Below are 22,833 nucleotides of genomic sequence, written 5' to 3'. Positions count from 1 at the left end.
ACAAAAGAAACATCTAACGCTGAGAGTACAGGGAGAAGAAGGCCTGATTGGACAAGTGGAACAACTTGTAAAGTCGTTAATGCTACCTCTCATAGAGAGAATGAAAATAAATAGTACAAGCATCGGTAAGCTGGAACAGGTTGCAGCCGATAACACTAATTTGTTACACACTCTAATAAATATTGAAAAAATGGGAGGACACGCTACACAGTTAGGCAAACGGCCCATTTTGAAAAAACCCACTATACCTGCCCCTGTTAATACCCCAACCCCACTAGGAAATATTACTCCCTCCAAAAACCATAATAGTGTAACAACCTTAGAGAGCAGATCTCAGAGGACGGGGGACTTCATAGCCCTGTGAGGGCTTCCCAAATACAACGGGAGGGGGGTGATCAACCTGCCAAAATTACCAACGGACATACACAGGCTCTTAATCCAGTACAGGGGGAGGGTAATTGTGTGTATTTAGATCTCCCCCCCCAAAAGTGCTCCTTTAGGGGTTGTCCTGGCAAATGTTCCCCCTCTCCGTCAAGGAGAAAGAGAGGACTTCTCTCAAATTAAAAACAAAATCACACATTGGCTCGCTCGGAATACAGTTGGAAGAAGTAGGGTAGCCCATAATATAATCATGGCACGTAGAGTAGCCTGGGTGGGGGGACTCCAGGAAAACCAGAGAAGGAGATTGTATCATAATTAATTTTAATAGCCCAGTTTCAGCTGAGATGATACTTAGGGAGGTAGAGGGTGCCCCCCGGCTGGGAGGCCAGGGGATAGAAATTCTGCCCCTTGGTTTCTTTTACAGACCAGGGGCTCAGGGTGCACCTAGTCTTTACATCGACAGAAATAGGATGCCCACTAACTACCAGATCTATCCCAGAAGGCGAGAGGGGTGGGAACCAATACCACCGAGATTCAATGTGGGCAAAAGGAAGGGCGGACCAAGTTATTTGTCGGGCATAGATGTTACAAATAGATTCAATGCTCTTTTGGGCCTAAATGATTGTGACTGACTGGGAGGAAACCCTTCTAGTTATTCCCGTCATGACGGTTCTCATATTGACTCCATACATTCCTCAGCACTGGCTAGCCATGGGAGTGATTTTAACAACTCTGCCTCAGGCATTCCCAGTAACATTGCACCACTAACACTGAAAGGACAGCATTGGGAAGTACACCATAGATCACCCCTACTTGAACCATCCAGACAGTTTGACAGGGTGATTAGAGAGCCCAACCAGGAACTATCTGGGGGCACTGAAACTACAGAATGGGGATCTGTCACAATAGCGGACGGGTGTAGGGCGAACCCGACCACTGAGTTAAGAGCAAACAGTGACGTTTGTGATCTAGTGGAAAATAGGGTTTTACTAATCAGTGACGGTGACCCAAGTTATACATTAATAGGGGTGGCCGCTGACCGGGATGACCGAGCGCCAAGCACCTCAGTAAAACATGGGGTCGGTGCCTCAGCAGTAGCTGATAGCTTGCCAATAGGGAGTCAGGTCTCTAAGGCACTAAGCCCAGCCATGTCTGTGAATAAGCTGGCGGTTTTATCACGGAATATCGCCCGCTTGAGATCAAAAAGAGGGGACATTAATTGGGAGGCGTTTCTTGGTACCCACCATGTTATTGCTTTCCAGGAAACATGGGAAGCTACAGAAAGTTATTACTTGGATGGGTACCAATCATTTGTTAAATTTGCAACCCCGACAAGGATGGGGAGATCCAGGGGCGGACTTATGTTGTTATTCAGTTTGAAACTGTCATATAAGGCTGTATTAGTAGAGACAAGTTCTCCCAACATTTTCGCAGTACGACTGGAAGGTGACAACCTCCCAAGTATTTTAGTGGTAAATTTTTATAATTCCTTTACCAGGTGTGACGGACTAGAACATTTGCACGCACTAGCTGGGTTCCTGGATGATTATGATGATAGCATTAATACTTTTTATTATTTGTTAGTGCTTGGTGATTTTAATATTCATGTTTGTCCCATCAAATGCTTACAGAACTTGAACTCTGAGGAAGACCCCTTGAGGTCACTCATTTTGAGCACACCAGGAGCGGGGTCTTTCTAGAGAGTTTTTTATCATTACATTATTTGATCACTTTAACACAGGGGGAAACCCAAGACCCTGTCCCGACTTTTAATGGCCAAGGTAAAGAATCTACCATTGATTATATTTTTGTGTCATGCTTTTGAGGGATTCATTAGGCCCCTTTAGTGTCTCACAGAGAGGCTATAGTGATCATAATCCACTCACATTAATTATTAATATCAAGGCACTTAATAATGAATCTGTCTCATCTAGTATTTTAAACTCTAATATAGCCCCCAAATCCCAAGGCCGCAGGGTACGGTGGGAGGCGGTTACTCCTAGCGATTTTCTGGAAAACCTGTATAGTAGTAGCATTGAGGATCTGACTACCTGTTTAGGAGGCAAATCAGATCCTGCGGAGATCCTCTTAGCTTTTAACCGTATAACAGTTCAGGTAGCAGTTAATCTGACTAGGAAAAGAACAATAAGGCCTAAGAAGCTGAAGTACTGGTTTAACAAAGCCTGTAGCGACTCCCACACGGCACTCTTAGAGGTTCTTAAAGAGCCTGTTAGGGATGCACAAAAGGTTGCGGATGCTAGAAGGGCATATAAAAAAGCAATAAAGGGAAGAAAATTGGAGTTGAAAGACATTGCTTGGGAGGAACTGACCAAAGGGAGTGTACTGAAAAGTAGCACTCAATTTTGGAAGGTAATAAATAGCCCTTTGTTAAATGAGACAAAAAACTCAAATCAGGACTGCCTTATTCCTCCCGATAAGTGGGTGGAGGCCTCTATAGTGGAACAAATGATTTATCTCCCGTGTATCTAAGAGATCACGCCCAGCTAAGGAAGATAGTGTTCTTAGAAAAGGAAGTGCTGAAGGCCATTGAGTCTACGGCACATGGGAAAGCACCCGGTCCGGACGGGGTTCCGTCAGATCTCTATAGAGCAGACTCGCACTTATGGGCAAACGTTTTAACCTCTGTTTTTAATGCAGCAACCATAGTGGGTCCCCCAGTGTCCTGGGGTAAAGCAGTTATTGTGCCTATATTTAAAAAGGGTTCAAGAGAGGATCTGGCATGTTATCGGCCGATCTCTCTTCTGGACTCAGCTGCAAAAATAATGGGGAAAGTAGTCTTGGAACGACTGACAGATTGGTTGGAAGTTCATTTTAGACCTACAGTACGGGTTTAGAAAGGGGAGAGGCACTGTGGGACAGTGCCTCAATTTACATCTCCTCATAGGGAAGTACACGGTCGCAAAGCAGGGGGACATACATCTAGCTTTTATCGACCTGTCCACTGCTCACAGAAGCCCCCGAGGACCGGACCCTCAGCAGGAAGCGGAGAAGAAGGGGGAAAGGAGGAAACGCATACAGAAGCCCGCGGGGCCAAGGGCAAGAGAGAGCATCCACCGCCCAGGCCAACCCCTCCCGACAGCGGGAGACAAACCGGGACACCAAGGCATTTCCCACATCCGCAAAGAGGTCCACCACCGGAACACCCCAACGCAACGTCAGAGCCACAAACAACTCCCGACGAAGGCAGAAATCCACAGACGACGGAATGGCCCTGCTGAGGGCATCCGCCCGGGAATTGGACACCCCCCGAATATGGATCGCCGAGAGAGCCAACAGATGAGACTCCGCCCAAACAAACAACCGCCTCGCCACAAGGGACAGAGAAGAGGACCTCGTCCCCCCCTGCCTGTTGACGTAAGCCATGGCCGTGACGTTGTCCGTCCTGACCAGGACCACGGAACCCAGCAGAAACTGGGAGAAGGCCAACAGAGCCAGACGGACAGCCTCCAACTCCCTCCAGTTCGATGACATCCTGCTCTGAGCGGGAGACCAGAAGCCCCTGGACTGATGAACCCCCAGCCAGGCCCCCCAACCCGAGAGGCTGGCATCGGTCGTCACCACAACCGGAGCCGGAGGAGAGAGAGAGACACCCTTCAGCAAATGATCCCGAACCAGCCACCAACCCAGAGAAGACCTTATCTGAGGGGAAACCGGGATCGGAGAAGAGAGGGGAAGGCAATGGGGAGACCAATGCGCCAGAACATGAGCCAACAGTGTGTGTAAATGAAATCTGGCCCAAGGAACCAGAAACACCGTGGCAGCCATATCCCCCTGAACCTGCAGCCAACGTGCCGCCACCTGCACCGGACCGGACAGCAGAGACTGGATGTGAGACTGAATCTTGACCACCCGAGCCTCGGGCAGAGTGACCACTCCCAAATCTGTCCGAAACCTGGCCCCAATGAAGAGACGATCCTGGGAAGGAACAAGGAACGACTTGCCCAGATTGACAAGAAAGCCGTGCCCCCTCAAAACGGCCAGCACCAAGTCTGTGTGATCGACAGTCAACTGGAAAGAGGGAGCATGAACCAGCCAGTCGTCCAGATAAGGATGTAAAAATATCCCCTGACAGTGGACCAGGGCCACCAAGGGGGCCAAGAGCTTGGTGAAGACCCGAGGGGCGGACTTCAGCCTGAATGGCAAAACCGCAAACTGGAAGTGGAAGCCGCCAACTGCAAAGCGAAGAAACTGCTGATGAGTCCGAGCCACAGGAACGTGAAGGTAGGCGTCCTGTAAATCGATAGACGTCATGAAGTCCCGGACCCCCACCAACGGAATGATGGACTGCAAAGTCACCATCTTGAAGTGAACGGTCCGAACCCAACCATTCACCCTCTTCAGGTCCAGAACCGGCCGGAATCCCCCTGACACCTTCTGGACCAGAAACAAAATGGAATAACATCCCAGACCTCGCTGTGCCAGCGGGACCGGAACAATCGCCTTCTTTGACAGAAGATCCCGAACCCCTTCCAGTAGAGCCTCCCTCTTGGATGGAGACTTGGGGATAGGAGTAAGGATGGTGCCCCAGCCGGGCGGAACGGCGACAAAGTCGATAATATAGCCTCTCCTGACAATAGTCAATGCCCAGCGATCCCTTACATCCAGCTGCCAAGCGTCCAGGAAAGACATCAGCCTCCCGCCCACAGGACCCGAGGGCGAAACACAGTCGACGTCAGGACTTCCTCTTGAAGGTATCCGCCGGAAGCTTGGGACCAGGCAAGGCCGAAGATTTCCTGGGCCTGAAATGGCGTTGACGAGCAGAAAAGTTCCTGGAGGACTGGCGGGAAGACTGAAAAGACGCCGAGGAGGAAGGAGCAGGATTCCAAAAACGGCGAGAACCAGAGGAAGACGCCTTGCCCTTGTAAGGCAGAGCATGCTTACGGTCCTTGAATGCCTTAGTGACCATACTATCCAGCTGGTCACCAAAGAGCAACTTGCCATCAAAGGGAATCTTAAGGAGCGAGGACTTCTCCGAAGAATCAGCCTTCCAGTCACGCATCCACAAGTTCCGACGAGCCAAAACCAAGGAGCCAGAGGTCATGGCCGCAGAGCGAAGAACATCTGAAGAGACGTCAGCCAAGAGCTTAGCCTGCTGCTCCATGTGGACAAGCAAGCCAGAGCAGTCCGACTCCTCCTGAACAGCCGTGGCCAGCTTGCCAAAGTCAGACACCAAAGATTGCGCCGCATACGCTGAGTAGATACCAGCACGTAAAGACAAATTCCCAGCGGAAAAGGCCTTCTTCAGCGCACCATCCACCTTTTTATCCGTGGCATCCGAAGGTGAACAATCCTCAGGATTAATAGAAGTGCGCCCAATAAGAGTGGCCAACATGGCATCCACCTTCACAGAGTGAGGAAGAGAGACCTCCCCCTCCTCCAGGGAATAAAGCTCCTGCAAAAAGCGAGGAACAGAGGAGCGCTCAAGGTCTCGCCATTCCCCCGAAATCAAGTCTTTGATGCGACCATGAAAGGGCATAGAGAGTACAGGAGGCTTAACATATTGGGGAAAAATGTCCTCGGACCCCATGGGAGCAGCAAAAGGAGAAAACCCCAAGTTCTCCCTGATGTGCTGGAGAATAGCAGGCACCTCCTCCCTACGCACAAACTTCCCCGCAGACGTAGAAGGCATGGCAGAGTCCGAAGAAGACGAGTCCTCAGAGGGAGAGTCCACCGGACCCCCCGCAACACGAGAAGACCTGCGTCGTGGCTTAGCACCCCTCGCCTCCAAAGCACGAGACACAGCAGCCTCAATCATGGACTGCACCTCAGAAGCAGACAGGAGGGCAGAAGAATCCACCGGACCCTGGGACCTGGTCCTACGAGCCGGGACAGGCACCTCACCATCCTCATCAGAGGAGGACAAAACCCTCAAGCGCTTCGAAGTCCGTTTAGCCATAGTGAAACTGACAGGGTAGAAAGCCGAGGCAAGCCCTTAAATAATGTGTAACACAGCCCCAGCCGGGAGAAACCCAATAGAATAAAAGGACACACGAGGCAACCAATAAAGAAGCCTCGCAGACAATGAAACCAATCACAAAAAACATAAAAATGTATAAAAAACGACCTCAAACGAGGCCCCTACCGCATAGGAGCATCGGAAACAGCCAGCCGAGAAGCTACAGCATATCCGCCAGCCGCCCCCTCCATTCCGGCCATCTGAACCGGAACCACAGCCCCAGCCACTCAGGGCCGGTGACTCCGTCACCCGGAACCCGACCGTCCAACCGCCGAGAAGTGCACCGCAAAAACACCTAATGCGGTGGGGAAGGCTCGCATACACCAGGTCGGCGCCGCCAGACCCAGGATGGCGATAGCAAGTGAGGGAGAAGCCCTCAAGAAAGAGAAAATGACCGCAGCTCCGCAGAACGGCCAGCGCGTGGAACGCGCGTCTCACAGTGGTGAGACAGAAAAAAACAGGAGGTATGAGGGGGCTGGGGGCTATATATAGTCCCCACGTGACAAATCACGTGGGTACGGGTGTCTGGTGAGGCAGGGATGCCTCAATTGCGTAAGGAAGGGAAGCGAGGGAGGGACGATGAGGTAATGCAGAGAGGTCAAGGATTGGATGTGCATGGAGTCTGCAGACCTCTACGGCCCACTGGCAGGTCCTGTGAGAAACTCCCACAGCCCTCTGCTTCAACTTCCGAGCTCGGAGTTGTGCAGCGTCATAAACACCTATCCAAAGCCCGAACTTACTCAGACAACCTGCGGTGACTCAAGTTAAATCAATGCTGCATGAAAAACAACGGAGGCACAGCAACTGGGAATAAAGTAAACACTCTATAAAATGAAGTAAAGCATTTAAAATGTAAACCGGGATTACATCACTGATATATAATAACTTTAGGTGTTTACAATCATTATTGAGAAACAGACCAGCCTTTTGCCGGTACTGTTAAGGACACCAACAGAGGATCCGCATCAAAGTCGGTCTGAGACCAAGCAGGACCCGGCCCACTTAAAACAGTTTTATTTTGGTCTGAACTTAAGACACTGCTTTCATGTGTAAATTACCCAGTACCCCGGAAAAACCGTACAATTCTGCACATGTGTGGCATTTTAAAACTTTTGGCTAAGCTTTGAATCGTAGCTATCGCTGGATCTGACAGAAACATTACTGCAGGAGGATTAGAGTCATTTCCAAACCAATACTTCGTGTGCGCTCGGCAGCACCATTATAAAACACATTACATTTCTCTGCCACTGCTCAGGTTTCAACGTGCGCAATAAAAAATATGCATTCAGTGTCTGCCGAAGAAGAGGACATCTGACTCACCGCGCCTTCACAAACGGAGATCCCGGCCGGGGTTCTCTTCCAGGGACAGGTCGGAGCGTGAAGTGTTACGAGACATCGTGTCTGGGTGCTGGAATCTTGCTACTTCCTGGTTTACAAGCACGGGATAGTTCAGGGAGGGAGGGGAAATTACCATTGCTCTGAAAGCCTGTAAAGCTGTGCCAGGTCCTTTCACTGCTAAAGGCGCGCGCTCTTGTGGGCGATTATAGCAGAACTCACTGAAACTGCAGCGTGTTCGTTCGATGGCCATGGCATTAAAGAAACCGTTCATCCAGATAGTAGGGCAGAGGCAAGGGCTTTATCTGTTTTATATGAAGTCATGCCTTTATTGCAGCATTTGCACAGTGCTTACTACTCCTATGTGCGGCACTGAAGCGCTTTCCCGCATGGGTACTGTAGGGACCTGCTGGTCTAGTGTTCCTATGTCCCAGTCACTCCCAGTGGGCTGGCTTACACCCCACCCCACACCCATCCAGCACAGGCGTCACAGGACATGTGACCCTGAGAATAAAAGGGGCCGGGCGCACGTGCCCGGGGCCAGTTCCACTCAGTAACTAACGGTGTCTGTGTCTCAGTCACTAAGGCAACAGGGCCTAGGGCCCTGCACCATTACATTGGCAACAAGCGGGTGAGCCCACGTGTGCATCCGCCTTGTTGTTTGGTGGCTGAGAGGGAGAGTGCTGCCCCTGTCGAGGGCACCCCCTGCTTGCAGGCTTTGGAGGCGTCTGACCACCTGCGGATATGAAAAGAGGGGCTTGGGGGGGGCAGCCGACCGGAGGGAGGCCCCCCCCGGGCTGTTTGGGAGGGGCAAGTGGGGGGGGGGGGGTTTGAGAGCAGGCTCACTTTGGGCTTCTTTTGGGCTGGTTTTGGGCTCTTCTAATTTCTACTGAGGGAGCCCAACTATAAATTCTGTTCGCTCCTCCTCCCGGCCACCATTTTAGGCTAGGTGACCTGGTGGCCGGGAGCTCAATAAGCTTAATAAATTTTTTTCCTTGTGAGTGTAGTTTAGTGTGCTTTTGCAAGATGTCGGGTGAAGACTATCGTGTGCTGGAGGCAATCTGCCTTTTGAGCGAAGCGGGACGTCTGGACCTGGTCTTGGGGGATGTGGCTGGGCCGCCGCGTCCTCAGCGGCTGGCCTCAGCTCGTGTGGCTGCGGTAGTCGCGGCTTGTCTGACCCCGAAGAGGTCTCGCCGTGAGGTGGTAAGTGAGAGGGGTCGCCCGCGCTCTAGGAGACCGGGCGACCCTGATACTGTAGTACCGTTGCAAACAGGGGCGGTTTTGTCTGGACAAGCGGGGGTGGGGGAGGGAGGGGCATCTGCTTCTCTTGTCCCCGTGGGGCCGCAGGTGCGTTCACTTTCGGTTCCCGCTGCGAGGGGTAAGCGGGCCGGTAAGCGAGGAGGTAGGAAACGCTCGGCTTCTGATTCATTTCCCCCAACCGTTGAGCAGGCGGGAAGCGCGCCGGCGGTAGGCGCGCATGCGCAGGTTGACTTTCTGGTGCCCCACGCGCATGGGGCCTTGATGTTAACGGCTGAAGGGACGGTTGGGCAATTTCCTGACCAGTCGGCATTGCGGGCACACGGTGTTAGTCGAGAGGTCGAATTCTTGCCTTCACGTCAAGAAGTTGAGGGAGTCCGTTTTTCTACGCCAGCTCGTGGTTCTAGTGCGCCTCTGTTTGAGGGCGTTGGCATGCATGATACGGTAGCAGTTTCTGAGGGTGACTTGGCGCCCGTTAGTCCCCTGTTGTTTTCTCCTCCTGTTTCGACTCGTGGTGAGGTTTTTTCTGTTCTTAGTGGTTCTGTGGGGGAGGGGGAGTGGGCGCAGGTCGAAAGAAGGGCGAGAGATGTTTCACGTGGATTGGAGGCTGATATTGGTCGGGTGCTGCTCCGTGTTCTTCTGGGTCAGGTGAGACGGGTTTTGGACCTGTTCTTGGGGGTGATGTTTTTGGGCCTTTGCAGGGGAGTGGCGGTAAACAGGTAGGTGCCAGGTCTTGGGAGGGGCTGGATGTTTTTCCTTCCTGGGCAGAGGGAATTCGGGATGCGGGCGGTGTTCCTCCTACTCAAGGTACTGACATGTTGAGTGGCTTTGGAGGTACTTTGAAGTTTCCGGGCTTGCCTGTGGGGGGTAGACCTTCTGGGAGGGTTGAAAGGTCCGTGCAGGATTTGCAGCAGGGGGGGCGTAGCGGGCAAGTTTTGGGTCCTGCGTTGAGGTTCATTCAAGACCTGTTGGATTGGAGTAGCGATGGTGAAGTTGTGGAGTCGTCTCCTCCTCGGCAAGTCTTGTCCGGTCGGCCTACGGGGTCGGTTTCTGGGCAGGCTGGTCGCGGGCAATTCCAGGAGTCTGGGTCTTGTGTGGCTAGTGGTATTGATATGTTTGGAAGTTTTCGTAAGAAGGGCCCCGGCACATCAGTCCAGCCTTTTTCTTCACAGGTCGCGGAGAATCGTGGACCGGCAGACTTGGTAGGGTGGAGTGCTGCCCAGTTGCACAGAGGAGAAGGGAGGGTGGAGCCTGGCGCGGCATACCCCGTACCGGCGAGGGATCCCGGCGCGGTCAACATAAGCAGGTCCGGAGCGACTTTGTTGGCCCCAACGTCTTTGGCCCAGGATTTCGCCACGGTCAGCAGAAGCAGGTCAGGCGCGACCTCGCTGGCCGCAACTTCTTTTTCTCAGGATTTTAGCGGGGTCGGCAGAAGCAGACAAAGCGCGTCCTTGCTGGCCCGACGTCTTTTTCTCCGGTTCTCAGCGGGGTTGGCAGAAGCAGGACAGGCGCGTCCTCGCTGGCCCCAACATCTTCATGTCATTCTAAACGTGATTTGTCATTGGACAGGGTGTCCAAAAGTGGTCAACGTTTGGGGGAGTACAGACGGGTTCAGTCGGCTCCCCCGCCTCATGTTTCAGTTCGGACGGGTAAGGCCCATGTTGGTTTTCGAAATACGTCAGTGGTGGTTGCCCCTCCTGGAGTGGAGGAATCTGTGGTGTTGGATTATGGTGAAGACAGCCCTGAGGAGGGCGAATTACGTGCTGAGGGCACGGAGGGGGGGTCTTTTCACGTTTCTGATACTGTTTTACAGGCGCCTGTGGTGGTGCGTCCCAAAACTGCAGTTCCCAGACCTACTCGAGAGAGCGGCCCCTCGGTGAGGGTTCCTCGGACGGTCAACGACGTGGAGCATCTGGCCTGGAGAGTGCGGCCGGCTCAAGTTCCTTTACTTAAACCAGGTGAGCGTTCTGTACCACGGGCCAAACCTACTATGGTGTCTGTGGGGACAGGTGGTGAAACGGTTTCTGAAGGTCTGGACCTTAAGTTGCACAAGGGTCGTTATGTGAAAGATCAAGGGGTGGGTACAAGTGAAAGGGGTCTGGGTTCAAAGGTGGATTCTAGCACTGGTACTGAGCCCATGGAGGTAAGTAAAGATCCCCCGCATAGTAAGGAGCTGAAGATAAAGAAATTACCTTACATGGGCGTTACGAAACCTTTGGGCGCTCATTTGATGTTGGCAACTAAGGAAAGGATTTGGAAGGGGGAGTACGTAGAACTACTGAAGCTCTTACATAGGGAGGTTCGCTCCAAGGAGGGGTCTAAAGAAGAGGAATACGAGCTGGCTAAGCGCCCAAAGGTTCCTTTGACGATAGAAAACTGGACAGCGGCATTTCTGATATATGCTAGAGTGTACTGTGAAAAGTTCCCTGAGCGCTGTGTGGCCATTTTTAAGTATATGGATGTGATCAGGAAGGCGCAGATTACTGGCAGTGGTTATGCCTGGTCACAGTATGATGAGGAATTCCGAGCACGGATGGCTTGGGATCCTGAGGCGAAATGTGGGGAGTTGGACAATGACTTGTGGCAACACACTATGGGTGCATCGGCTGGTGGTAAGACGATTTTTACAGCTAGTGGCTATCCCTTACTTTACCGGCCCTTTCAGGGGAAGCCCACCCGGGGTGGGGTGGGTGCAGCAGCGACAGTGCAACCTGCCAATGGGACCTGCTGGGATTTTAACAGGGGTCACTGCCCAAGGGAATATTGTAAGTTCAGACACGAATGTTCCCAATGAGGAAGAACGCATCCATTGGCCAGGTGTTGGGGGCCTCGAGTTACAGGAGATCGACAGTGGTCACAGCAGCCTACCAATGCCCCTGGTCCGACACAGCAGCCTCAGCCTAACAGAGGGGGGAAAAGCGCTCCAGGAGCTGAGCCCAAAGGCTCGTACTCCGGTTAAACTTGTTCAGCTGGCAGTGGCCCTGAGGGGTTATGGGAATGCTGAAGCTGGTAAGTTACTGCTGGATGGTTTTCAGGCAGGTTTTCTGCTTGGTTATAGAGGGCCGCGGTTGCGGCGGTGGTCTAAAAATCTTTTGTCAGCCGATGAACATCCTGCTGTAGTGCAAGACAAATTGGATAAAGAAGTGCGTGAGGGAAGGATGGCAGGTCCTTTTGATGATTGGCCCTTGGAAAATCTCATTGTGTCCCCCATTGGTGTGGTCCCTAAGAAGGAGTCTGGGCAATTTCGTCTCATTCAACACTTGTCATGGCCGGAGGGCTCCTCGGTTAATGATTTCATTGATGATGAAGCTGCTTCAGTATCGTATTCATCTGTGGATGTGGCCATGGCCCTGGTTGTGTCTGCTGGCGCTGATACGTAAATGGCTAAATGCGATATAAAATCTGCTTTTCGTTTGCTACCAGTACATCCCGGGGATTGGGACCTTTTGGGGATTCAATTTCATGGAAAATGGTATGTGGATAAAGCGTTACCTATGGGCTGCTCCATCTCCTGTGCACTATTTGAGACTTTCAGCACTTTTCTCCAATGGTTTTTCACTAATTGTTCAGGTCACCAGTTAGTAACACATTACTTGGATGATTTCTTTTTTGTGGGCGCTCCCAATTCCCCGGCATGTCAGAATGCTTTGCGGACATTTCAGACTTTAATGGAATTTTTAGGTGTGCCTTTGGCACCGGAAAAGACAATGGGCCCCTGCGCGACCATGTCTTTTTTGGGTATTGAGATAGATTCTCATGTTATGGAAGCACGTTTACCTGTGGAGAAAAAGGCTAAAATGTTGGAACTCTTACATTCCATGCTGGTCAAGTCAAAAGTGACAGTCAAAGAGATTCAGGTGCTGTTGGGCCACCTTAACTTTGCCTGCAGAGTAGTCAGGGCAGGTAGAACTTTCTGTAGGCGTCTGGGTAGGGCTTTATCCGGGCACTATTTACCTCACCATCATGTTCGCTTATCAGCAGGGGTTAAGGAGGATTTGCGGATGTGGGTAGCATTTTTACATTCCTTCAAAGGCATTCCTCTGTACAGGGAAGAAGATTGGGTTTGGGATGTCCAAATTTTTTCTGACGCTGCAGGAAGCGATGGTTTCGGTCTTTACTGGCAGGGCAAGTGGTGTGCGGAGCAGTGGCCGGTTCAGTGGAGGGATGGAGGCAGGAGCATTGCATTTCTAGAGCTGTTACCGGTGGTTGTTGCTTTGACTCTGTGGGGTCATGAGCTGGCTCACAAAAAAGTCCTGTTTTGTATTGATAATAAGGCTGTGGTGGACATTATCAATAGGCAGTCAGCTAGGGATGCCCAGATTTTGAAGGTCTTAAGGGTTTTTGTGTTGGGGTGCTTGAAGTACGACATCAGTTTTAAGGCCTTGCACATTCCTGGTGTGGACAATGACATTGCGGAAGCTTTGTCTCGTTCACATTGGGAGAGATTCCATGGGCTAGCCTCGGAGGTGGACAGGACGCCGACCCCCATGACAGATCATCTGTGGACGGTAGGCGAGACAGGGTCTTACAGTTGGTGGTAGGTTCCCTGGCAGTTTCTACTAGGACGGCATATGAGTTAGCCTGGAAGGAGTTTTTGGAGTCTGGAGCTTGCTGGCGCTCGCCCGGTTGGAGACGTTCTGAGGATGTGGTGCAGTTTATTCTTCACTTGATGGACAAAGGCCTGACCCGTGTTACAATTGCAGGAAAACTGGCTGGTATTGCGTTCATGGGCAAATTATTTTGGGGCTATTCTCCTTCGGCAGGGGAGGTTGGTAAGCGCATGTTGGAGGGTTGGTCCAGGGAGCAGGGAAGGGAGCGATTGGTTCGGCAGCCTTTGTCATGGCAGACTTTGGCCAGAGTTTTGCAAGTATTGCCCTCTGTTTGTTTGGATGAGTTTGAGGTTTGTCTCTTTTCGACTCTCATGGTATGGATGTTTTTCGATGCCTTTATAGTGTCGGAATTGTTGGGATCCAAAGTTACTCATGGGGTGGGGTGGGGGGATGTTCACTTTTCCGAGACAGGTTTGCACATTTGGCTGGCTCGCGCGAAAACTGATCAGAGAAGCAGGGGGAAGGGTATTTGGTTGGAGGCGTCTTCCCCTGCAGAGACGTGCCCTTTGCGATGGGCTAGGCGTTTGAGAGCTTGTTCGGGGGCGGCTGCTGCGTTTTCTGTTTTTCAACATTTGGATGGTTCCAGGGTGACTGAATACCAGCTGCGCATGGTGCTGCGTAAAGCTCTGCGTTTTCTTGGTTTGGATGAAAATCGTTATGGTACTCATTCTTTCAGGATTGGGGCTGCAACGGAGGCTTATAATAGGGGTTGGTCGCAGCAGGATATTATGTCTTTAGGGCGCTGGTCTTCTGATTGCTTTCGGCGCTATGTGCGGAATGATCCTGGTGCTGCGCTTGCGACTGATGTCTCTCCTTAAAGTTTGATGCTGCTTTTCTTTTTTCAGGTTCAGTGGCTGGCCCCCGTTCGGCTGTTATGACGATCTGGATTGTGGGGCATTCCTTCATAAGGCGCGCGGAAGATCAAGCACGGAAGAGTTATTTTGGTCCTAAGCTTGGTTTTAATGACCGTTTATTTAATGTTGTGTGGAAGGGTAAAGGGGGTATGATTTGGAAGGAACTTATTCCTGCGTTGAATTCATGGTTGGTAGGAGGTATCTGTCCGGATGTTTTGCTTTTACACCTTGGTGAAAATGATCTTTGTGGGGTCAAAGGGGTGGTCCTTCTACGGACTATGAAGAAGGATCTCTCTCTCATAAAACAACAGTGGTCAGGATGCCATGTTTTGTGGACCGAATTGGTCCCCCGTAGAACCTGGAGGGGTGCGATTAAGCCCAGGGCAGTGGATATAGCGCGCAGGAAATTAAATTTGGAGGTTTCTCATTTTTGCAGGGACTTAGGTTTTGGACGGGTGTCCCATAAGGACATTCGCTATGATGCTTTGGAGTTTTTTCGTAGTGATGGAGTTCATTTGTCTCGAATTGGGATGGACTTGTATCTTCTGGAATTGAGGGAGGTCCTTTCCAGGTGCTTGAAAATTCAAAATTTTCTTGGTTAGCCCTTCGATGGTCGCTTGTTTGGTTTTGGGGGGCAGAAAGAGAGGGGGTGTGTTTAATTCCCCCCCTCTTTTCTGGGTGGCGGATTTTGGGTTTTTTTTGCCAGCAGGAACATGAAGGTTGTTGGGTTTTTGTTAAAATGGGGCTATGGCTGGAGAAGTTGAAATAAATGTTTCGTGGGGTGGTTACACTGTTTTGGTTAACGTAAGTTCTTGGTGGGCAATTGGGGAATGTGATGTTATGCTTTTGGGTTGGGATGATGTTTAAATGATTATGCAGGTTTTGTATTGGTTTATATTGTAATTATGTTGTACAGGGTTGGGGCGGGGACTGTGACGTATTAGGGGAGGGCCTGATGTTTGGGGTTTGCAGTTAATTAATTAATTAGTGAGGTTTAGTTTTGTAAGGCGTTGGCCAGGGTTGTATTGTTGTAAATATGCACCTGTTTCAATAAAGCGGCCTTTTTCACACTCTCAATTTGTCTGGTGGTCTGCTCACCCCCCCCCCTCGCCCCTCCCTCCCAAAAGCACATGTGGCGAAGGAGGTGATCAGGAGCCCACACCGCTCTTAATGTGCCTGTAAATATATGGCGGCACTCATCAGAAGTAAGAACTGCGCGGGGAAAGCAAGAGGGAGGGAGCTGGTGGCATGCAGTCCCGGCTACAGGCCTGCAGAGGCCCCAACTAAAGAGAGAGGTGGGCATCGGAAGTGACTGCCCACTGGGCATGAGGTAAGCCTGAGCGGGTGCCTGAGAGGGTGCATTGACAGGACAGAGCTAGCATGGGAGAAAGGACAATATCACCAGAAGCCAGTGATGAGGCAGACCGGCACCGGTGAAGGACAGAAAGAGTGCAGCAGGGGAGAAGTGTGGCAGAATGGTGCCAGTCAACCTTACCGTCCAAGCAGCAGTAGGAGGAGCTGCTGTTCTGCTGGAGGCACCCGGTCGCGGAAGATTGTGGTGCTCACCGCGTGTTTATTTTTGCATCGCGATTTCAATTAAAGTGAAAGCGCGATGCAAATTTAAACAAGCGGCTGCCTTTGCGCAATGACGAGAGCTTGTTTCTTTTTCTTACCGTTTCTCACCTACGTTTTCCAGCCTCCTCCCTGCTTCCTCCACCAGTTTCCCCTCTTGCCGCATGTCTCTCTTACTTTACCTCAGGTCTCCCTCGTTCCCCGTCTCCCCATATAGATTGCACACACGTTCCTCACTGGTTTAAGATGCTCTCCTTACCAATCACACACTCAGTTCGCAGTCTCTTCAGTTCAACCACCCTCCTCAGTGCTGTCGTGTACCCCCTCACCACGTGTTCCTTTCCTCCCAAAGTCACCATACCCACCTTCCCCTCACCAGTCCCCCCCCCCACAGTCCCACTTCCAGAGACTTCCCCCCTCACAGCCAGAGACTCACTCACAGGTGGAGGAGCCCGGCTGTGATGTTACCAAACATGGATGCTTGACAGACCCGGAGTGTGTCCTACGACCCCTCCCTTGTAGAGCGCCTCTGCCTGGACCCGCGTATGGCACACCTCAGCTGTCTGCGGTGGGGGGTGGCTGGGTGAGGGTGAGGCAGGAGGGTTACCGGTTCCAAGGATGGCCATTCCCACCTCAACCTTTCCCCTACCGACTGAGCACGTGACTGTGCAACCGAGCCGTTCTCATGAATGTTCGTGTGTCTGTGTGTACCTCTGCACAGGTTCCATTTAAAATAAAATAAGGACCCCCTGATTCCACATAATGTTCCTAGGACAGGGTAAATACAGATTATTAAAAATTTCCTAGGCAACACAATAACTAAAGGTAGAAATAAAATGACGAACTCAGAATACAATAGAACCTCAATGCACAACCACAACCGATTTCTTGGTCAAAAATATGTATGCATATTTATTCAAATTAAAATATGTACATCAAAAGCAATATATCACACTTTTTTTTTAAAAAAAAGAAGCGAACAGATAATGAGAATTTGCCTAGCCTTGGTGCTGGTAAGTTCCAATTCTATTAAGGACTCGGAGGCGAGGATTATGCCATTCTTTCATCGCTTTATTCTCTACAGCAGCAAGAAAAAATATAGCACAACTACTTTTCCCATGAACATTTGGGGGAAAGAATAAAGTCAAACATGAGTCCTATTACAGTGTCCATGTACAGGTGTCTCCCATCATGCTCCACTGTACTTGTCTCCTCCTCTTTCTTCGCGCGAAGCCAGAACATCCGTCCACTCACGCATCTTGTTTAGAATTATCTGCTCCTGCAAAAGAACATATCATCAGATCCATCCTATATCAATAGAATGTCAGCTGTAAAACAGGAAGAGCAGTACACCGCAGAGCCATAAGCGCACATTCGAAAAAGAACATAAACGCTTTACTTACATTGCATACGGGGAGGGTACACTTCCATGAAGTCACTGAGGGGGATAATCCTCGCCTCCGAGTCCTTAATAGAATTGGAACTTACCAGCACCAAGGCTAGGCAAATTCTCATTCTATGTCAGGACCGGAGGCTTTGGATTATCACAGTTCAAAGCTTATCGACCACCAATCTGGCCACATCAATAACTGGCTTGAAATAGAACGTCTTGAACGTGGAGTCCGAGGACCAATCGGCCGCTCTCATCAGATCCTCCAACCGAGCCCCAAGGGCAAAAGCTTTAGACGCCATGGCACCTCGCGTAGAGTGAGCCCCAAACTGTTTAGTATTAATCCCCGCCTCCTGCATGATCCAACGCACCCAACGGGCGATCGTCGGTGAAGTAACTGCCTTATCGGTTTACGCAGGGCAATAAGCAGCTGTCGTTCGCCCGGAGGGCGAGTATCCTCTGTCATATCCTCATAAGCACGGAGGCACTGCACAACGCACAGCTTAGGGGAGTCCTGAAAAGCCGGGTACGAAATGACCCTAGTATTTGTTTTGGTCCGCCTGCTGACGGTAAAGGAAACTCCTTCAGGAGAAAAAACCCTGGCCGTTATATCCAACGCTCGCACGTCTGAGACACGCCTGCAGGACACCAGGCACAACAACATGGCCAACTTAGCCGTCAACTCCTTACGCGTTAAAATCCTGTTCGGTTGCCAGGAAAGGAACAAATTCAGCACTCTGTTCACATCCCACAGGGCGGAATACCGAGGCTCCGGCGGCAAGGCAAGCCGTATACCCCGCAAGAGCCTACAGACTAAGGGGTGTTCACCAAACGGGGACCCTTGAACCAGGTCGTGCCCCGCAGACACCGCCGACAGGAACGTATTGATCGATCGATAGGCCAGGCCCTGATCAGACAGTTCCGCCAGGAAATTCAAGACAGGCACTACAGGTGCCCCCACGGGATCCAAACCCCGTCGCACACAACAACGACTCCACCGGAGCCAAGCCGATCTGTAGCGTTTGGTCGTGCTGTCGGCCCAAGCCTTGGAGAGCAAGTCCTCTGCCGTTCTCGAAAGGCCAGGCAACGTCCAGCGTCGCCGGAGAGCCTCCACGCCATCAGGCGCAACGAGCCCTCCAGGACTAACCTGTGGGGCGCTCCCTCCGGATTCAGCAGAATGTGGGGAGACTGGGAGAGTAGGATCGGAAAATCCCAAGAAAGTTCCAGAAGAACCGGAAACCAAACTTGCGACCTCCACCACGGAGTGATCATCACTACCTGCGCCGACTGGCGTCGCAACAACGCTGACACTCGAGTTATCATTGAGAACAGTGGAAACGCATATCCCTGTATTCCTGAGCAGTCTTGGAGGAACGTATCCGTCGCCTCCGCCAGAGGGTCGGGGCGCCAGCTGAAATACCGCGGGAGCTGGTGGTCCAAGCGGGACGCAAACAGGTCCACCGAAAACGGGCCCCAAAGGGCCGAGAGCTCCGCAAACAGGGTAGGGTCCAGCTTCCAAACGCTGGCGTCCAGGATATTCCTCGAGTGCCAATCGGCCACTTCGTTCTGACGGCCCGGCAAATATTCCGCCGTAACCGACACCTGTCGATCCAGACAAAAGTGCCAGAAATCCCTTGGCCAGGTCCGCTAACATCTTGGACCTGGTACCGCCCAGGTGGTTGATATAACGGACCGCTGACACGTTGTCCATCCTCAGAAGGACGCAGGATTGTACTCTGTCCTTGGTCCAACATTGCACTGCGAAGGAGCCCGCTAGCAACTCCAAGCAGTTGATATGCAAGGACTGTTCGAGAGCAGACCAGGCGCCGCCCGTGGAGAAGTCTCCGCTCCGCGCCCCCCAGCCGGAACGGCTGGCGTCCGACTCTATCACGATATCTGGGGCGGAACCGAAAATCTCATGGCCATTCCAGGCTTCCATGTGCGTAAGCCACCACCGCATTTCGTCCCTCACGTCCTCCGACAAAGGAATCAGTTGAGAGTACGTCAGGCCTCTCCGCAGGTGGTAGGCCTTCAGGCGCTGCATGGCGCGGTAATGAAGGGGTCCTGGGAAGATAGCCTGGATCGAAGAGGACAACAGGCCCACTAGCCTTGCCAGGTGGCGCAAGGAAATCATCCGCTTTGCTAGGGTTTGTCGCAACTCGTGTCTGATCCGCGCCATCTTCCTGGCTGGCAGGCTCAAGGTGGCCGCCACCGAGTCTATGGTGAAACCGAGGAACGTAGCGCACTGCATGGGAACCAAGAGAGACTTCTCGTTGATCACGAACCCCAGGCCTTGCAAAAGGTTGACCGCCGACTGCAACTGTGACCGCAGTCTCTCGGGGCACTGGTCCATGAGCAGCATGTCGTCTAGGTAGACTATCATCCTGACCCCCTGAGCCCGCAATGCCTCTACCACCGGCCGCAACACCTTTGTGAAGCACCACGGTGCTGAGGAGAGCCCGAAAGGAAGAGTGGTAAACTCGTAAACCTGGCCGTACCACCTGAACTGGAGGAAACGCCGATGAGGGGGAAAAATGGGAATCGTTAGGTAAGCGTCTTTCAAGTCCAGCCTGACCATCCAGTCGGACTGTCGCAAGACGTCGCGCAGGAGATGTATCCCTTCCATTTTGAAATGCCGATACACCAACCACTCGTTGAAGTCCTTCAAATTTATCACGGGGCGACTGCCCCCATCGACCTTGTCGACTAAGAAAAGATTGCTTATAAAACCTGAGGGGTGCTCGCAAGCGCAACAAATCGCCCCTTTTTGGAGGAGGGCAGCGACCTCTTCGCTCACCAAAGCCGCATCGCGCTGGGAGAAGGTAATGGGGCGAGGACGCTGTAGCTGACACGGATGGCCATGGAACTCCATTTGGAAGCCCTGAACCGTCTGCAGCACCCAAGCATCGCTGGTAAGGGAGGCCCATGCAGGAAGAAACTGCGCCAAGCACCCCCCCACTTTCAAACTCGCGGAAGGCAGTACACCCCCCCCGGCACCGCCTTGCTGTTGGCCACGCTGACCACCACGACCTCCGAACTTCTGCCCTCTCGTGGGGTAGAAATTATTGAACCTGGCCTTATCCTGGTACTGGCCACGTCCGGAGCCTTGACCTCGATCTGAGCTGAAAACCTTTTTAATATTGGACTGGGCACGATCCAGGGACGTGAAGGTGGCAACAAACTTCCCCAGTTCTTTGATGAACGTGTCACCAAACAAGCCCCCCTGGGCTACAGCACCCGCCTCCGACAAGGCGAGGTCGCCCAGCTTGGGATCCACCTTGATAAGCAAGGAGCGCCTCCGCTCCGTAGAGAGGGCGCAGTTGGCGTTGCCAAGGAAAATAATAGCTCTCTGGGCCCAGTTGGAAAGAACCTCCGGGGAAATTGCGTCACCCGACACCTTGGCCTCCTCTGCCATGTCCAGGATCTTGGTAAGGGGCCCGACAGCATCCAGAAGCTTGTCTTGGCAAGTGCGCCAGGACCTGTCGATACCCTTTCGCGGGTCCTTGACAAATTTATGTAGGAAGGTCGCCATCTTCAGATCGATGTCCGGGGTCATGGCCACCTTGCCTTCCAACGATGGCCGGGGACACTCCGCGCGCAGGCGGCTCCTAGCATCCTTGTCCACCGGCTTCCTCAGCCTATTAGCGACGTACTGGGCCACCTTGTCACACGGGACCCACTCTGATGAACGGGGGTGGACGATATCGTCCGGGTCCAGCATGTCCGACGGACCAGCGGAGGATGAGGGCTGAGAAGGGAGCCACGACCTGGAAGAACAGGCCTCCTCCTCCGAGTCCGGAGAGTCGTCGTCGCCGCGCTGCGGGTCCGGAGACATCGCAGGTGGAGAAAGCGGTGGAGCCTCCGAGGGAAGAGGAGCGGGAGGCTGTGCGTCCTCCAGGGCCTTGAAGGCACTCTTTACCCTAGCGAAAGCCGCCAAATCAACCCCCTCAGTGCAAGGCTTCTTGGGAGGAGGCGGGGTAGGGGACGAATCTGGCCCAGAGGCCGGGGCAGGCGCCGGAAGCAAGGCGGCAAACTTGGCATAGGCCTCGTCCAGGCGCGCCGAAAGACGTTGTTCCAGGGGGACCATAGCCTGGTCGACCGCGCGGTAGATGGAGTCGTCGACCGCCTGGTAAAAGTCATCGTCCAACGGGACATAGTTCAGGGGGTCCTCCTCCGGATAATTGTCCGCGTTCCCCTGCATAGCGAGTTAAATTAGGCTCTAGCAACGGGACGGCAGACAAGGCCAATGACCCTCCTCAGGGCGCTCTATAGTCTGGGGAGTCCCAGCGATATGGGTGGCCAGAGGCACACAATGAAGGGGCAAAGCCCTGGGAACGCTGCAGCCCACAGAGTCTCGGGGCGCCTCCCGGCAAAGCGTTCCCACAGCACAATTACGACCCCGTAGGGTGTTCGTCAAAGGTACAACCCAAAGGGCGTTCAGAAGCAAGGGAAAACCTAATTGCGACCCCGCAGGGTGTCAGAGCCGGGAGGCTAGGCACGGGTCCGCTGGTGACAGGAGCGCGCCAGAACACTCCAGAAGCTTCTGGGAGCGCCCCTTCAGCAACGAGACACCGGCCCCTGGTGGCCGCGCCACCACACCGCACACTACTGGGCAAAGATCGCGCAAGGAGTGCACTAGGCGTCCCGCGACCAATTAAGGGAATCTGTGGAGAAAGAACAGAAACCCGACACCCGGCCCAAAGGCCAAAGGCACCACACAGAAACCCAAAACCCAGGAGAGAAGGAAAAAACCAACTTAACTTGCTGCGAGCAGCGAAGAAAGAGGTGGAGACAAGTACAGTGGAGCATGATGGGAGACACCTGTACATGGACACTGTAATAGGACTCATGTTTGACTTTATTCTTTCCCCCAAATGTTCATGGGAAAAGTAGTTGTGTTATATTTTTTCTTGCTGCTGTAGAGAATAAAGCGATGAAAGAATGGCTTAATCCGAAGCCTCCGGTCCTGACATAGAATTAAACACATTGGCAAAAATGTCACTGCTTTAGTATTAAAAAACATACACAATAACATAAGCGGGACACAATACAAATTTAAATGTATTGAACACTGGTCCTATAGTTAAAAACACACGTTTTTATTTCTATACAGTCCTTATATTATTGTCATCAGTCTCTGAGTCATTGAGACTGATGACAATAATAAAAGGACTGTATAGATTTGAAAACTTGTGTTTTTAACTATAGGACCAGTGTTCAATATATTTAAATTTGTATTGTGTCCCACTTATGTTATTGTGTATGGTTTTTAATATTAAAGGAGTGACATTTTTACCAATGTGTTTAATTATCTGTTCGCTTCTTTAAAAAAAAAAAAATTGTGATATATTGCTTTTGATGTACATGTTTTAATTTGAATAAATATACATATTTTTGACCAAGAAATTGGTTGTGGTTGTGCATTGAGGTTCTATTGTATTCTGAGGTCGTCATTTT

General features: G+C 51.9%; 1 protein-coding gene across 1 annotated transcript in view; it reads right to left on the bottom strand.

The window, feature by feature from the left end:
• The window catches only part of SLC67A1 (solute carrier family 67 member 1), a 904,035-nt gene extending 896,197 nt beyond the window's left edge, over positions 1-7,838 (bottom strand). The window contains exon 1 of the mRNA XM_086957851.1: positions 7,679-7,838. The gene's annotated coding sequence lies outside the window, so the exon portion shown is untranslated. The remainder of the gene's footprint in view (positions 1-7,678) is intronic.
• Positions 7,839-22,833: the final 14,995 nt, after the last annotated feature.

The sequence above is a fragment of the Lissotriton vulgaris genome, chromosome 2_1 (genome assembly GCF_964263255.1).
Source record: "Lissotriton vulgaris chromosome 2_1, aLisVul1.2, whole genome shotgun sequence".
NCBI lineage: Eukaryota > Metazoa > Chordata > Amphibia > Caudata > Salamandridae > Lissotriton > Lissotriton vulgaris.
This window is presented reverse-complemented; position numbering and strand designations above follow the sequence as displayed.